The sequence below is a fragment of the Manis pentadactyla genome, chromosome 3 (assembly GCF_030020395.1).
Source record: "Manis pentadactyla isolate mManPen7 chromosome 3, mManPen7.hap1, whole genome shotgun sequence".
Classification (NCBI taxonomy): Eukaryota; Metazoa; Chordata; class Mammalia; order Pholidota; family Manidae; genus Manis; species Manis pentadactyla.
In genome coordinates, this window is record NC_080021.1 from 86,296,409 (window position 1) to 86,311,766 (window position 15,358).

Here is a 15,358-nt window from a genome sequence, read left to right on the forward strand (position 1 = left end):
GAGTGGATCTATACTGTTGGAACTCAACCAAGAATTAGGAGAACTGCAAATTTTAGTCCTCCAAAATCTTACAACTACAGACTATTTACTGTTAAAAGAACATATGGGATGTGAACAGTCCCCAGATAGGGACTGTTTTAATTTGTCTGATTTCTCTCAGACTGTTCAAGTTCAGTTGGACAATATCCACCATATCATAAATAAGTTTTCACAAATGCCTAAGGTGCATAACTGGTTTTCTTGTTTTCACTGGAGATGGCTGGTAATTTGAGGTATGCTTTGGTTAAGTAACTGTTCTCCTATTATGTTAATGTGTGTGCACAATTTAATTAGTATTTTAAAACCTATACATGCTGAAGTTACTCTACAAGAAGATATGTCAAAGAAATAATCAATCTTACCATGTTTTTTTCCGCCTGCTACTTCTATAGCTTTTCTTCTTCCTTCCTAACTACAACCCTTAAATAGAATTCGTGCCTCATATCGAATTTACCGAGTATCATAATTGTTCCAAGTGGTAAAGACAGCTCAAGACGAATGCTGGGCATAGAAGCCACAGGGCATAAATATGCAAAGAAGTAAAAAGCTAACCTTTTCAAACAATAAGGCTTCTCTCTCACTTACCAACTTAACATTTCCCTGTATGGCCCGAGAAGATGACTGGTTAGCCAGAGGCGGGTAAGATTCCTCAAGGGAGGAACAACCTAAGACAGGCACAGTCGCAGGGGGGCCATCAGGTGAGAAATTGGAGATCAACAGAGGTGAGGTTTAGAACCTCCCCCTCCCCCCCGTTCTGAGAGAAATCTGCATATGTGGATGTTTTATGGCCCTTGTCCAGCTTGGATTAACACATAGTCTACAGGCACACACCTGATCATCTACATTTGCTCTCTTACAACACTAAACTATGTTTTCTACCTTTATCTTGTATCTACCTACCACTTCAGCATTTTATTAAAAATAATAATAATAAAGAGAGACATGTGGTATCCACATATAAATCAAGTATAAAAATCAAATGAGTATTCATATTTGAACTGACTGTTTATAGTTCATAATGCATAAGGAAAACCAAAAGCTTCTGTGATGACTGCCCTTGTACTGTTCACCATGTAACTTATTCACTATGTAAGAATTTGTTCTCCATGTAAGAACTTATTCGTTATGCTTCAGAAGATTGGAGACTGATGAAAATTAGGCTTGGGGTGGATTAATGATTGTGCATTGAGCATTGACCCCCCTATACAGAATTTTATTGTTGTTAACAACCATTTGATCAATAAATATGAGAGATGCCCTCACAAAAAAAAAATATATATATATACACACTTCCAATTGTAAAATAAATAAGTAACCAGGATGTAATGTATAGCATAAGGAATATAGTCAAAATATTGTAACAACTTGGTATGGTGATAGCTGGTACCTAGAATTATCACGTATATAAATGTTGAATCACTGTGTTGTACACCTGAAACTAATGTAATACTGTGTGTCAACTACCTTTCAATAAAAAATAATTATCAAAAAAAAAAAAAAAGAAAATAACAGTGGAATAGGGCTAACTTCCTTCTTTTATAGATGAAATGACAAAAGCTCAAAGAAAGCCAGTAAATTTCTCAAATTCATAAAACAGATGAATAGTTGAGAGATGCCGACATTCCAGGCCAGTAGAATCTCTTGGCACCAAACTGCTTCTCATTTTCTTTTAAAATAAACAAACAAATTAACAAACAAACAAACACTTTTCATTGACTAATTTCCTGCTGTGCTCAGCATGAGTGTAGAGAAGTACTTTCACTCAGGCTCTCCAGTGTCAGCCTGGACTGTCTGGCTCCCCACAGCTCAGGCCAAACTTAGCTGTCTCCATGGCCTCTCTGACTACATGTACTCTAGTAAATAATGAGTGGTAAAAAGATGTAGCAAAATTTGGAAATCTTGTCTTTCATTGTCCTGTTATAATACCACTATATTGACAGGATAGACACTTAATAGGAATTGCTATCACTGGTCATACTTCTGTATTAAACGTGTGAGTTTTTCAATATAATGTGCAGCTATTAAGACAGCAAAAAGTGATTGGCCAAGCTATTCCAAATTGTGCTGTTGTGAATAAACTTAATAATACTTATTCACCTGGCATATCAGAAACTATGCCAAGAACACAGTATCTCAAACTCAACACAGATTTGCTGAGCATCATTCTCCCTGCTCTACATGCTGATTTTGATGAACCAAAATGAGAATGAAAATAATTTTTACAGTAAAATCTTGGTCTTTCTACTGTCACCAAATGGCTACATACAGTACAGGTAGTTTGACATCAGAGAGACTTTTGCTCCCTGGAAATATCATCCTGATATATAATATAAAATAACCCAGCCTAATGCATTTGACAAAAAACTCCCACAATCCTACAAGCTTTAAAAAGCTTGAGTATTTATGATGTATAAGACAGATGAAAATGGAGAAAAACTGAAATGGTAAAATCTGGAAAGAAAAGCAGCAAAATAAAAAATAAACTGCTTATCTAGAAGATACTCTACACAGCATGGCTTACTGGTAATGAAAGGAAAGCTGTTTGTAGTATAATTGCACCATTTTATCTAAGCCTAATTTACTCTAATTATTTTGTCATTTCACCTTTTTCCTGCAGATACTTAGCTGCATGGATTCATCTACTGAAAGAGTGAACAGGTGGCTGCTTTGCTAGTAGCTCTTGCCTCAAATGACCAGCCAGATCACTTCTGGGATGTGTGCAGGGTTGTGCTGTGTTTGTCCACAGGAAGGGTTCCAATGGTTCACAAATCTTCTTACAGGAGTGTGCAAGAAGCTTTATAGAAACATTACACTTTTAAAAGGCACCGGGCAATAACAAATAAATAAAACAGAAAGAAAAATGTACTACCAGTTATTAGACCTTTCTCAGGTTTTCAAATGGAGAAGAATATCAATTGATTATGACATGATAGCTGGTTACCACCAACTCTTTATTTCTTTTCTCAAAGAGAAACCATTGTAATCACCCGGAACTATGCATTTTAAATAGATTGGAAATAGGCATACCCTCACTGATGTATTTCTTCTAATTTTAATCATACAAAACTATTGCTTCTTAATTTAGTAAAGCAGGTAGGATATTTTAGCAGCTATTTGAGTTTGTGACATAAAAATATGTTTTTTGGACATAATCCAAAATGTTCCTTCATTCCTTTTTTAAAATTTGTTATTAAATAAATTAAATATTAATCTGATAAAAATTAAAATTAATAAAAAAAATAAAAATTAATCTCAATTGTAATCCTAAGAGCAGAACACATGGTGCATAAATCTTACTACCTTGTGTTCTGAGTGACCTCAGCTGAGGAAGATGATGAGAATAGAGCACAGCTGACAGCTGAATTTTGCTCTGGTCATGTTATCTTGTACAGGAAACATGAGCCTGTTCTGGGAAGAATGAGAAGCAGAATCAGAAGCTGGCCTTCCTCTGCAACGACTTAGTTACAAATCTCTAGGTTATGAGCTCCATGAAGGCAGTGACATCTTCTTCATCTCTGAATCCTTGTGATTAAACAGGGAACCTCATCTAGATATTCAACCCGTGCCTGTAGACCCATGAACAAATGAATGAAAGCTACTAAACAACTGTCATTGATAATTTTATTTTCAAATAGAAAATAGGGAATACTCTAACATTGAATGATTTCCCATTGTTCACAAATGACCTTCCCTCAATACTCTGAAGGCAAATTAAATTACAATTTAATTTAGGTTCCATTTAGGACAAGGATTCAAAGAATCTCAGTTATTAGATTTGTACTTTTTTTGGTAAGGATACTATAGTTTATGCCTCAATTATTCAATATACATACTTACTAAAAACTGTATCTCTTCTAAAATACATTAAATGTTCAGTTTTGCTGAGTAAATGTCACAAAGAACCCATATGCAGGCAGAATTAACCCAAGAATTCTGGCATGGTCTTATGGTATTCCTGTTTGTTCAGGCAGATCTTCAAGAGGATGTGACTGCTGGTTTACTCACGAGCTGGCCCTGGGCAATCAGAGGCTCCTCAGCCCTTCCCTTGTCCTTGGAATACATGTTCTGCCCACCATTCCCACAATGGGAGCTGTTCCTTCCAAGGCTGTGAGTAAGGTATTGTTGAAAACCTCGTGACTGAATATAAATCTGAACACCATTAAGGCTTCTATATAAACTTTAAGATTTTGGCAGGTGGATGTGAAGATCTACTTGTCTTTGGCCATCTAAGGCAAACCTCACATATAAGTTCCCTTGCTTATTAGACCTGCCACCTACCAATTTGGAGTGGTCTGCCTCTTTTTTCAGTGTCTCTTTGTTTTCCATGTACAGGGACTAGTTTGCAATATAACACTGGTACCATGGAGTTAAAATGTTGTCAACTTCTTTCCTATGCAGGCTGTAACCACATAGCCGCAGAAATAAAACAGGCAGTTATCAATAGCAGATCATAGTAGAGTCAATTTATAACTAGATTTCTGATCTAAATTATTGATTTCAGTCTCCAATGGTTCCCAGTGTGTGGTCCCTGGATCAGCAGCTTCTGGGAACTTGTTAGAAATGAAAATTCAGTCTCCAGGAGAGGTAAAAAAGATGGTGGCATGAGAAGTGAGACAGACACCTTATTTCTCATATAAAACAAAAAAAATACAGAAAATGCCACTATTCCTGAAAAAGTGACCCAAAGGCTGTAGAACAGACTGCCTGCATCTGGAGAAAAAGAGAAGACTTCACAGAAAAGGGTAAAGTAGCAAAGCCATGGTCTGGTGGGGCCCAAGCCCTTCCTAGTCCCCATCCCACAGGTGGGAGGAAGAGAAATGGAGTGGGGAGGGAGTAGAGGCCTGGGACTGCTGAACACCCAGCCCTGGAGATCTGCTCCAGGAGCACAAAGCCACATTACATGGTGCTCTGGAGAGTAGTGGGACTGGAAAACAAAGACAGTTAGAATATTCAGAGAGACTGAGATTCCGGCCATTTGTGGAGAACAGGTATGCACAACTGGGCCCCTGGGACAAGGCAAACAAAATTTAAAAATGAACAAATGGAACTACATCAAACTAAAAAGCTTCTGTTGAGCAAAGAACACCATCAGCAGAACAAAAACGTATCCTACAACTATGGGAGAATATGTTCATAAATGACTTCCCCCAAAATAAGTGGTTAACATCCAGGATATATAAAGAAATCACATGACTCAACACCCCACTAAAAAAATATAACCCCACTAAAAAAATGGGTGGAGGATCTGAACACTTTTCCAAAGAAGAACTTTGAATGGCCAACAGGCACATGTAAAGATGCTCCACATCGCTAATCATCAGGGAAATGCATATCAAAACCACAATGAGATATCACCTCACACCAGTAAGAATGGCCAGCATCAACCGACAAGAAACAACAAATGCTGAAAAGGAAGCAGAGAAAGGGGAACCCTCCTACACTGTTGGTGGGAATCTAAATTAGTTCAACCATTGTGGAAAGCAGTATGGAGGTTCCTCAAAAAAACTAAAAGTAGAAATAAAATTTGATCCAGTAATTCCACTCCTAGGAATTTACCAGAAGAAAGCAAGACCCCAGATTCAAAAAGATATATGCACCCCTATGTTTATTGCAGCACTATTTACAATAGCCAAGAAATGGAAGCAACCTAACTGTCCATCAGTAGATGAATGGATGAAGATGTGGTACATATACACGATGGAATATTACTCAGCCATAAGAAGAAAACAGATCCTACCATTTGCAACAACATGGATGGAGCTAGAGGGTATTATGCTCAGTGAAATAAGCCAAGCAGAGAAAGACAAGTATCAAATGATTTCACACATTTGTGGAGTATAACAACAAAGCAAAACTGAAGGAACAAGATAGTAGCAGACTCACAGACTCCAAGAAGGGACTGACAGTTACCAAAGAGAAGGGGTTGGGAAGTGTGGGTGGGGAGGGAGGGAGGGAGAAGGGGATAAAAGGGCACTATAATTAGCACACACAATATTCCTAGGTCATGGGGAAGGCAGTATTGCACAGAGAAGACAAGTAATGACTCTACAGCATCTTACTACCCTGATGGTTAGTGATTGCAATGGGGTGGGAGGCAGGGACTTGATGATATGGGTGAATGTTGAAACCACAAGTGTTGTTCATGTGAAATATTCATAAGATCATATACCAATGATACTTTAATTTAAAAAAGTAAAAGAAAATTCAGGCTACATCCTAGACTTCTTATATCAGAAACCTGAGTTTTAACAAGTCCTCCATGTGTGTTTTATTTTAACTACTGCTCTTTGACATTTATGAGTATCCAAAAACATAATAAAGCCATAGGGTAAAATTATTCAAGTACTCTTGTTTTATGAATTCCATTCTTAAATTCATAGCATCTATGTTGATTTAATTGTGTTCCTCCCAAGGTTCTAGGGCCTGGAGATTGTCAAAATATCATGTAAAAGGAAAGGGCTAGTTGTTGTTTTGGGCCCCAGGTACCAATTCTATGGGCCATCTTTGGATTTTGCAGGGCACATGTATGTCAGTTGGGTAACCTACTAATCTGGAGTGGAACTCAGAACAACAGCAGGATCACCAGCAAATCCAGGCTGCCAAGCAAACTGTTCTCTGCTACTTGCATCCAGTGGTGGTGCTCAGAGTTTCAGTGGCAGATGGATATGCTGTTCGGAGGCTCTGGCAGGCCCTTTGGTGAATCACAGCATAGGCTCTCAGGATTCAGGAACAAACTCTGCCTTGCACAATGAATACCTACTCTTCTTTTGAGAAACGGCCTTTGACCTATTACAGGGACTTAGATCAGAATAAAGACTTAACCACAGGCCACCAAGTTATTCTGTGCCCTGAGTGTCCATTATGAATCCTGTATTGTTTGGGTGTGCATAGCCGCACCCCACTATCCCATGGAAGCAATGTATGTGTGATCGGACCAGGAAGGTTATGAAAGCTCAGCTGCATTAGAAGTGGCCCAAATACCCAAGGTCCCTGTGCTCACCACCCTCTCGCCCAGCCTGCACCTGTGGCCTCATGTGGAGTTCCCTATGACTGGTTGACTGATAACGAAAAACCGAGGCTCTGTTTGCAGAGGTAGCTGCCCAGTGCACTGGCACCAGACCCCCATGGACAGACACAGCTCTGCAGCCTTCCTCCAGGACAGTCCTGGAAACCCTCGTGGAGATCCTCCCAGCGGGCAGAACTTGGAACCATATACCTGGTTGTTCATTCTACTTGGAAGGAGAGGTGATTCACCATCTGATTTGTGAGCTAAAGAGAATGGTTAGGCTGAATTGTTAAGAATTTGAAGAAATACGACAGGAAAATTGGTGACAAGTAGGTTTGGGAGAAGAATGTGGGTAGTCGGCTCCAAACTGGCATGGAACATAAAGATATTTGTGTCCTAGGTGAATGACTGCCAGCAGGCGACTCAGCAGGGAATATTTTACTGATGAGGATAGGCTGACCCACTCTGGTGGTGCTGGTCTCTTTCTCAGCCGTAGCTGTTACACCCTGAGGACTGGTGGGCAAAGTGCCTGCAGTGGCTGTGGTGGAGGGCAGGCATGACTTGGGCAGCATGGGCCCCACTCACCCAGGCTGCGCTGGATACAGATGAACTAACATGGTACCATTTCCTGGGGTGTCAGCCAGTGGCTTAGTAGCAGGTTGATTGCACTGGACCACTTCTTTTATGGAAGGGGCAGCTTTTTGTTCTTCATGGAATAGCCACTTACTATAGATACCAATTTACCTTCCCTAACTATAGTGCTTTTGTCAAAATTATCATCCATGAACATACAAAATCCCTTAAAATGCCTTTCAAACACTAAGGTATTATATAGCATTGCTTCTGACCACAGAGCTCATTTTATAACAAAAGAAATGTGGTAATTACTCCATGCTTATGAATTTCTGAAACAGTTGCATCCTGAGTTTATACCTAAATGGATTTCTACAATTTGAATATTTTTCATTTTTTATTTAATCAACTATAAAATGAGCCCAATAATAGCATCTCCTAATAAGGCCAGTGTGAATATTAAATAAAATTTTAAATATAAGATTTTCCAAAACTATTTGTGAACTTTAAAGTGAAATTCTAATATTAGTTGCTTATTATCTGATATATATAACATTAAACACTTTGCATGTATTATCCATTTATTCTTTCCATAACACTATTATCCATGTGGAACTAAGAATAAAAATTTTAAAAACTGTCAAAGATCTCACAGATATTGAATGATAGCATCAACTTTTGACCCCAGCAGCCTAATTTTAGAATATGACTTTTAACATAAATTGCATGTATTTTCTAAGCATACCGTAAAGTGTCAATACTTTATGAAAGACCATTTAGCATTCTGATGGATGTCAAAGGCACAAGTATCTACCTGAATAAGCAGAATCTCAAGTTGTTCTTTGTTTTGATAAAAGTGAACAATCATTATATTTTTTTAAATATTGGGGGAAAAATGAGAAGTTTCATGGAAATAATTGCCATGAAAAAAAATTCCTAAGTTCCACAAAAGGGATATTTAAATATGAACTGGGAATAATTTAACATTTCTTTCTTCTAAAAAAAGTACAGGCACCATAACATTTTCACATTTGGCACTCCAATGTATATTATTTAAACAACTTTTTAAAGCAATATGAATGAAACTGGATGAGTGGGCATGCAGGAGGAAATATTGTAAATTGGGGGAAAAAGGAATGCACTAGCCCCTGGTCACCTGGATAAGAATGTCATCACTGGAATGGTGGGTGAAAACCTGTGTGTAACAGTTCCAGGAGTGAATACAAGGTGACAATCTGGAGAGATGGGATATTTACAACTACTGTGAGAAGTTTGGCTTCAAGGTAAACAGAGATTTCAAGTGATATTAGAGTTAAAGAATGGATTTTATTTTTAATTTTAAAATATGACCATACTTGTGTTCTGATGGAAGTAAAGAAATAAAAGAGGGGATAAATTCATGATACTTGAATAAATAAGACACACTGTCAGGAGAAGATTCCTTAATCAGGTAGAAAAGGATTAGCATATACATTCCATTCATAGTGATAGGGCAGGCTACAGTTAGACATTCAGGTAGTTTGGTAGATTCCCTGATGGATACATCAGGTAACTTGCATCTTATGGCTTCTGTGGTAGTAACATCAATGTAAAATTATTAGATATAATGAGAAGCAGGGAGGTTTGCTGACAGCTTTGGGGAGAATGAAGATATAAATAGCCATCTCAGATGAATGATTATTGACAAGTAATATTTATAACTGATTGAGGTTTGGGATCAAAAATTAGAAGTGGACTCAACATCATAATTGCATGTTTTCCTTTAATCATATTCTGCTATTTGGGTAAGGAAATAGAAATATGGTTTAACCGTGGTTAAGGTTTGTCCAGGTGAATATAGAAAAGGAGAGAAAGGTAAAAAATAAAAACAAAACTGGAGGATGTATGCATGATGGTAATTTTATCATGGAATCTAAGTTACATATGGGGGAATGAAGGCACAAAGGATTACAAATACTGACAAGTATGAAGTGCTGATAGATTAGAAGTCCTCAGCAAACTGGTATAGGATAAGTAAAGAATGTGAATTGTAAAGATGTCATATACAGTCAAATACTGAGATTTTAGAGACAGTACAGTATAAAGCAATAATATAATTTAGAGAACTAACAGGAATAGATAGTTCTGGAAGAATGGGCACAGAGCTAAAAGCCAAGAAGTTGAGAACTGAAAGCTCAGAGGCTTGACTCTTCTGCATGAATATTGACACATAATAAATGCATACATGGTGCAGAGAAACTGATGATTCAGATACTAAAATATCTAGTAAATGAGCAAGAGTGTCCAAATTTCAGTAAATGATGTCATCATGTGTATAAGCAACAGAAACCAGTGGAACATATTGCAAAGGAGCAGCAGTTCATGAGGAAAGAAAGAGAAGAACTGGACAAACAATAAGTGAAGAGGAGCAAGGTGAACACATGCCTATCTCCTGGTCTAGTGGTTCTTCATTTAAAGAAGAAGAAACCACATTTAAGAAGGCTGGAGAGAAAGAATTGTCCCCCAAGGGATCTCCAGGTCTGAATAAGGGCAAGAAGGTGAAGGGAATGTTCACAGTACTTAAGGGGATAGAGAAGATTTTGCTGGTGGACCAGGTAAGTAGAAAAGAGAACATTTGGAAGGCTCAGGAAATCAGGGAAAGATAGGACACTGGGTCAGATCAGGAGTTACAACCTGTTAAGAGTTGTTAAGAGTGGCACCATGTGGTATAAAACACCCATGGATATTCAGCTTCTCAGTACAGTTTAGCTTCAGGACAATATTCAATTTCTGAAGACAGAGGGGAGGAGAATTCATCCACTCACTTTTGTCTCCCAGATGATAAAGACTTGCCTTACAGATGATTATTTCCATAGCACTTCTGGGTTCCTTGATATCTCACCTTAATGGGAAATTTCCAGGAAGGAGAAAATAGATGAACAGTTTGAGATGCAGAAATAAGATGAGGAGCTGGTAACTTGTGGCTGCTGCACAAATTATTTCAAAGGTCCAGGTAGACTTAACCACTACGGTAGTGGCTGAAGCTAGAATAAGTGACCAAAAGAGACAGGTGAAATCAAGAGAATTCTGAATAAATTTATAAGAGGCATCTGATACACACACACAGACACCACAATATAGTTTTTCTTGAAAAATGCTTCCTGGTATGGTTGGGGCTACTTTTATCACTAATACATTGTATCATCAAATAATTTTGATTTAGTAATATCTACCCATATTTTATATATTTCTCTCTTCTATTTCATCTTCAAATTCATTATATGTTACTTAACTGAGAACTCATTCTTTAGGTTCTTCAAACCCTGAACTTTTAAAATGAGTTGTATCATTTGGTAGAAAGAATTTGTATTAGTTGACCAAATACTGAAGAGGCAGTCCTTGATTTGCCATTTTCTCAACATAAAACTTAGGAGAAATGCAGTTGGCAATAATAGAACCAGCATCCATATGTCAAAAGCTGGATTTTGCACTGAAACAAAAAAGAGATGTGAAATACTGCACAAATGGCAAGTGTCATTGTTATATATTCATTTCTCATGGTTTCTCTAACACATAAGCATTTAGACTAAGATTCTCATTTTGTAAATGGCATTCTTTTCTAAAATAGTTTGTTAATTTTGACCTGTCTTTAGAAAATAATTTTGTGTTCTCATTCAAATTTTACCACTTGTTCCAATGAGTTTAGACATTATACACTGTGACACACAGATGTAGAATACTTTTGAACATCTGTCTTCATTTTTAAATAGCATAATTATTGTATTGTGTAATGACATTCATATGCTTCTTCATTTGTCCAATTGGCCTCTTCTCAAACCATTGACTTTCCTCCAGTGTTATTTTTAAAATATGTAGAAACGTCCAATTTGGACTTAAAACTACAAGTAATATGTTTCAAAAGCACTCCACTTTTTATACAGTATAATCCATTACTAAGAGATCTTAGAGATGAAATTTTGCATCATTCCTTTACCTTTAATCATTTTCATACACATATTGGCAAGCATATTAATTTAAAAAGAAAATTAAAAACCTGTTAACTGTTAATACATTGTACTAGTGTTATTTTCTTAAATATTCAAAGAAATGTTAACTTGCTGAAGCAATGAATATTCTAAATATCAGTTGAACTCAATTCAAATTAAAAAGTGAGAATGTACTGTGTGTGTACAGCACCTTATAAACTCTACTGAGTCCCCCCCCCAACACACACATTTATGGAAGTGGAAAAACGAAAACGGTAGCTAGCCAAATGATTTTTCTTGGAACTTTAGTTTGTAGAAAGGCAAGGATGCTGGAATTATACCAACATAATTGAATAAATAAGAATCACATTTGTGTCAAAATCCACAAGGAAAATCAAACACAAAGATGAAGTCCAAAGAGCCAGAAACAGTATCTGAGAGGGAACAAGGTACAGAAAAATGAGGGTGGAGATGGCAGAGTGTGAAGAGCCATAGGATCTGAGCCAGTTAACTGGGAATCAGGCGCAGGGCCGTCGCCACCAACAGTGTTACACTAGAGACTCGTGGTTCAGACAGGCTACATGAACAGACCAGGGTCAACATGCACTATTAGTGACAGAATATACTCAAGCCTTCCTGTTGAAGAGCTCATGAACTGGTAGGGAAAACAGGCAAAAATAACCTAAAATGTAATCATTTAAGTGTATAGAAAAGGAATAATTAATTAGGATTACGGCACTTAAAAAATTTGTGGAAGGTAATGGGATTTGTGTTTGGCTCTTATGTGATAAGAAGTCTTTGAATAGAGTAAAAGACATTCCTGTGAAAAATTAGTACCATAGAGAGTTAGCAGCATTGAGGAAAGATGAGATTTACAGGATGAAGCAAAACTAGATATAGATAGGAAGAACAAAAGTAATCATCAGACAATGGGTGAAAAGGAAGAGTGGATGGTTGGAAATTATATGACTGAATTTTTCAGAGAGGTGCAGGAAGGCATTGGCTGAGTACTGTCCAAGATATACTCTGATTAGCTGAAGAGGCTTTATATTGTATCTGCTCATTTATGTCCTCATTAGTGTTGTTTGTAATGGCATTTTCCAACTTGTTAATTCCACAATTTATGGGTTAGGCACCCACTAAAATTTCTTTTCAGCATGTGATTATGTGAGCACATATGCATGTTTGCAGAGAGTAAGATGTGAGTGAGGAGGAGGGGGAAGAAGGAGAGGAAGATGAAGAGAAAAAAGAAAAGGGGGAGGGGCAAAAATAAGAAATCTCATTTGGTGTCTCCCTCATAAAACTTGAAACTGATTATAACTGCTTTAATTTTCAGTTTTTAACTCTCTAATGTCCATGCCCCCCACTAAATATCACTCATGACATCTATTTGCCTGGTTAGTGTTAGTAAACTTTGTTATTTTGGAAGATATGTCTTTACTTATCATGAGAATGATAATGCCCTTCATTGAATTTAAAATGCCCTTCAAATGAATTGATTCCTTATTCTAAAGGGATACTATAAAAGTTAAATGTATTTTAAAAACTATGAAACTTAAAAGTTGGCAATATAATTTGTTGGCAAGAATATGGAGTACTAGGAACTCTCCTTCATTGTTGGTAGGATTGCAAAATAGTACATGTACTCTGGAAGACAATTTTACAGTTTCTTATAAAACTATACATATTCTTACCATATGATGCCACAGTTATACCACTAGGTATTTAAACAACTGATTTGAAAACTTACTAAAGCATGCACATGAATGTTTATAGCAGCTTTCTTCATAATCCCCTTCAGTAGATGAATAGAGTAAATGAATAAACTATGGTCCATCTAGAGTGACATATTATTCAGATAAAAGGTATTACCTATCAAGCCACAAAATGACATGCTGAATCTTAAGAGCACGTTGTTAAACGAAAGAAGTCAGGCTGAAAAAGTGAATCACTATTAACATTTTGGAAAAGGGACACTGTAGAGATGATTTCTAAAAAATAAGTGCTTTCCAGGGGTTTAGAAGGAGGGAAGGATAAACAGATGCAAGGTGTAACACGAAGAGACAGACAGACCATGGAAACACCAAAGTACAAGGTCAGCTGCCTCTGACATCCTCAATGCACAGAAAATCAGCAATAACATAAAATGTATGCATTCAAATATGTAGTATTTGAATATCTGAAATATTTATATTATAGGAATCTTGTTCTGGAATATAGAAATTCCCAGGAAGGCTCCTCTACCCAGGTAGAGGACACAGCAAGCACAAATCAAGAGGCAGGTGCTCCGGTGGGACAGCTGCTCACACACCAGACATCCAGTTTGCTTTTGCTCATGGGCTATTTTCCATTCACATTTGAAGCAGTCTAGCTTTAAACATACACAAATATGAGCATGAATAAAACACAGGAAGCACAAGTAAAATCCTACAGGTCAGGTCAGAGACTATGAGAAATCCAGTAACAGGGCATGCTGAGACATGCAGTGCTTATTCCTTATGTGCAAAGTATCAGAGAATAGGCATGTGGGTAGGCTATGTGCTATAAGACTACATTTAGTATTTCTCCTCTTCATTCATCTTCTCTCAAAAGCAACAATCCACTCAGACATGTTACTTGTCAACAGAGCATGTTGAACTCCAAAATAACAAGAAAACACAGAAGGCAGAGATACATACCCCAGAAGAAACAGAAATGTTAGAAATGTATCCAAAGGTAGCTTTTAAAATAAAATATGCACTACCCTTTGTGAGGTGCTTTGAGGATGGCAATAGGGACTGTCAAATAAATTTCCATAACTCTCTTCACAACTTCTCTTCTTCAATGGTGAGATGCAACACTTCCTAGGCTTCAGGCAGATTTACAGCGTTTGGTCCTTTGGATTCTTGTAAGGGTGGGTTTTGCACAACAGTGAAGTGAAAGCTCACCGGGAGACACCCACATTGGGACTCTCCATAGGTAATAAATGATCTCTGTTGCAAAGCTATGACTTGGCCATTTGTGGCCAGCACCGCATAATTTTGGCACTTCCACCTCTGTGGTCTGCTCTGTGCCTCTGCTCAGTTCATTCTTCCACATGGGTTTCAAAATGAAGGACCAAGAGCTAGAGAATCACAGGGTTCCAGGAAATAGTGGCATCTGTCAGGTGCGTGGGGTTTGCGGCTATGAGGATGCCTTTGGAGGAAGGGCAGTGCACAGCTGCCACGTAGATCTGCAGCACTGACCCCTGTTTCAGTGAAAATGTCCCCCCCCCCCACCCTTTCATCTTTCGGGCTTCTCTGATACTTTTATTTAAGAGAAGGTATAACTATGAAAACAGGTTTAGCTATGAAAAATCATTTGAAAACCGTGGATATAACCCAGCATTACTGGCGCACTAAAATGTGTTCTTTTTGCTTCCTAGGAATATATGCATTAGAATTTTCTGAGTTTATTCAAATGATGAGAAATACAGGGTTTAAGGATGAGGAAAAATCTGAATTCGGGTGGTTAGGGGTCAGGTGTAGGTGAGGAAAACAGATTCAACCTATTAGCAAACCATCCCCACATAGGTTCTACTATGAAAAATATATCACTATATGGCTTCTGTGTCTAACAGAAGTAATTAGAACAGCCTACTTCTGTTAATAGCAGCTGATTAATAAACAGATGATTTAGTAATTAATTGCTCATAATCCTAAATAGCTTTGAAATTTACCATAATCCTCAAGAACACAGTCTGGGAAATCCATTAATAAGCCATCTGCATAGATGCATACAAACCTAGAACTCTGAT

General features: G+C 37.5%; 1 protein-coding gene across 1 annotated transcript in view; it reads right to left on the minus strand.

Moving 5' to 3' along the window:
* The window catches only part of SNTG1 (syntrophin gamma 1), a 787,875-nt gene that overhangs the window by 521,106 nt on the left and 251,411 nt on the right, over positions 1 to 15,358 (minus strand). The window lies entirely within an intron of this gene.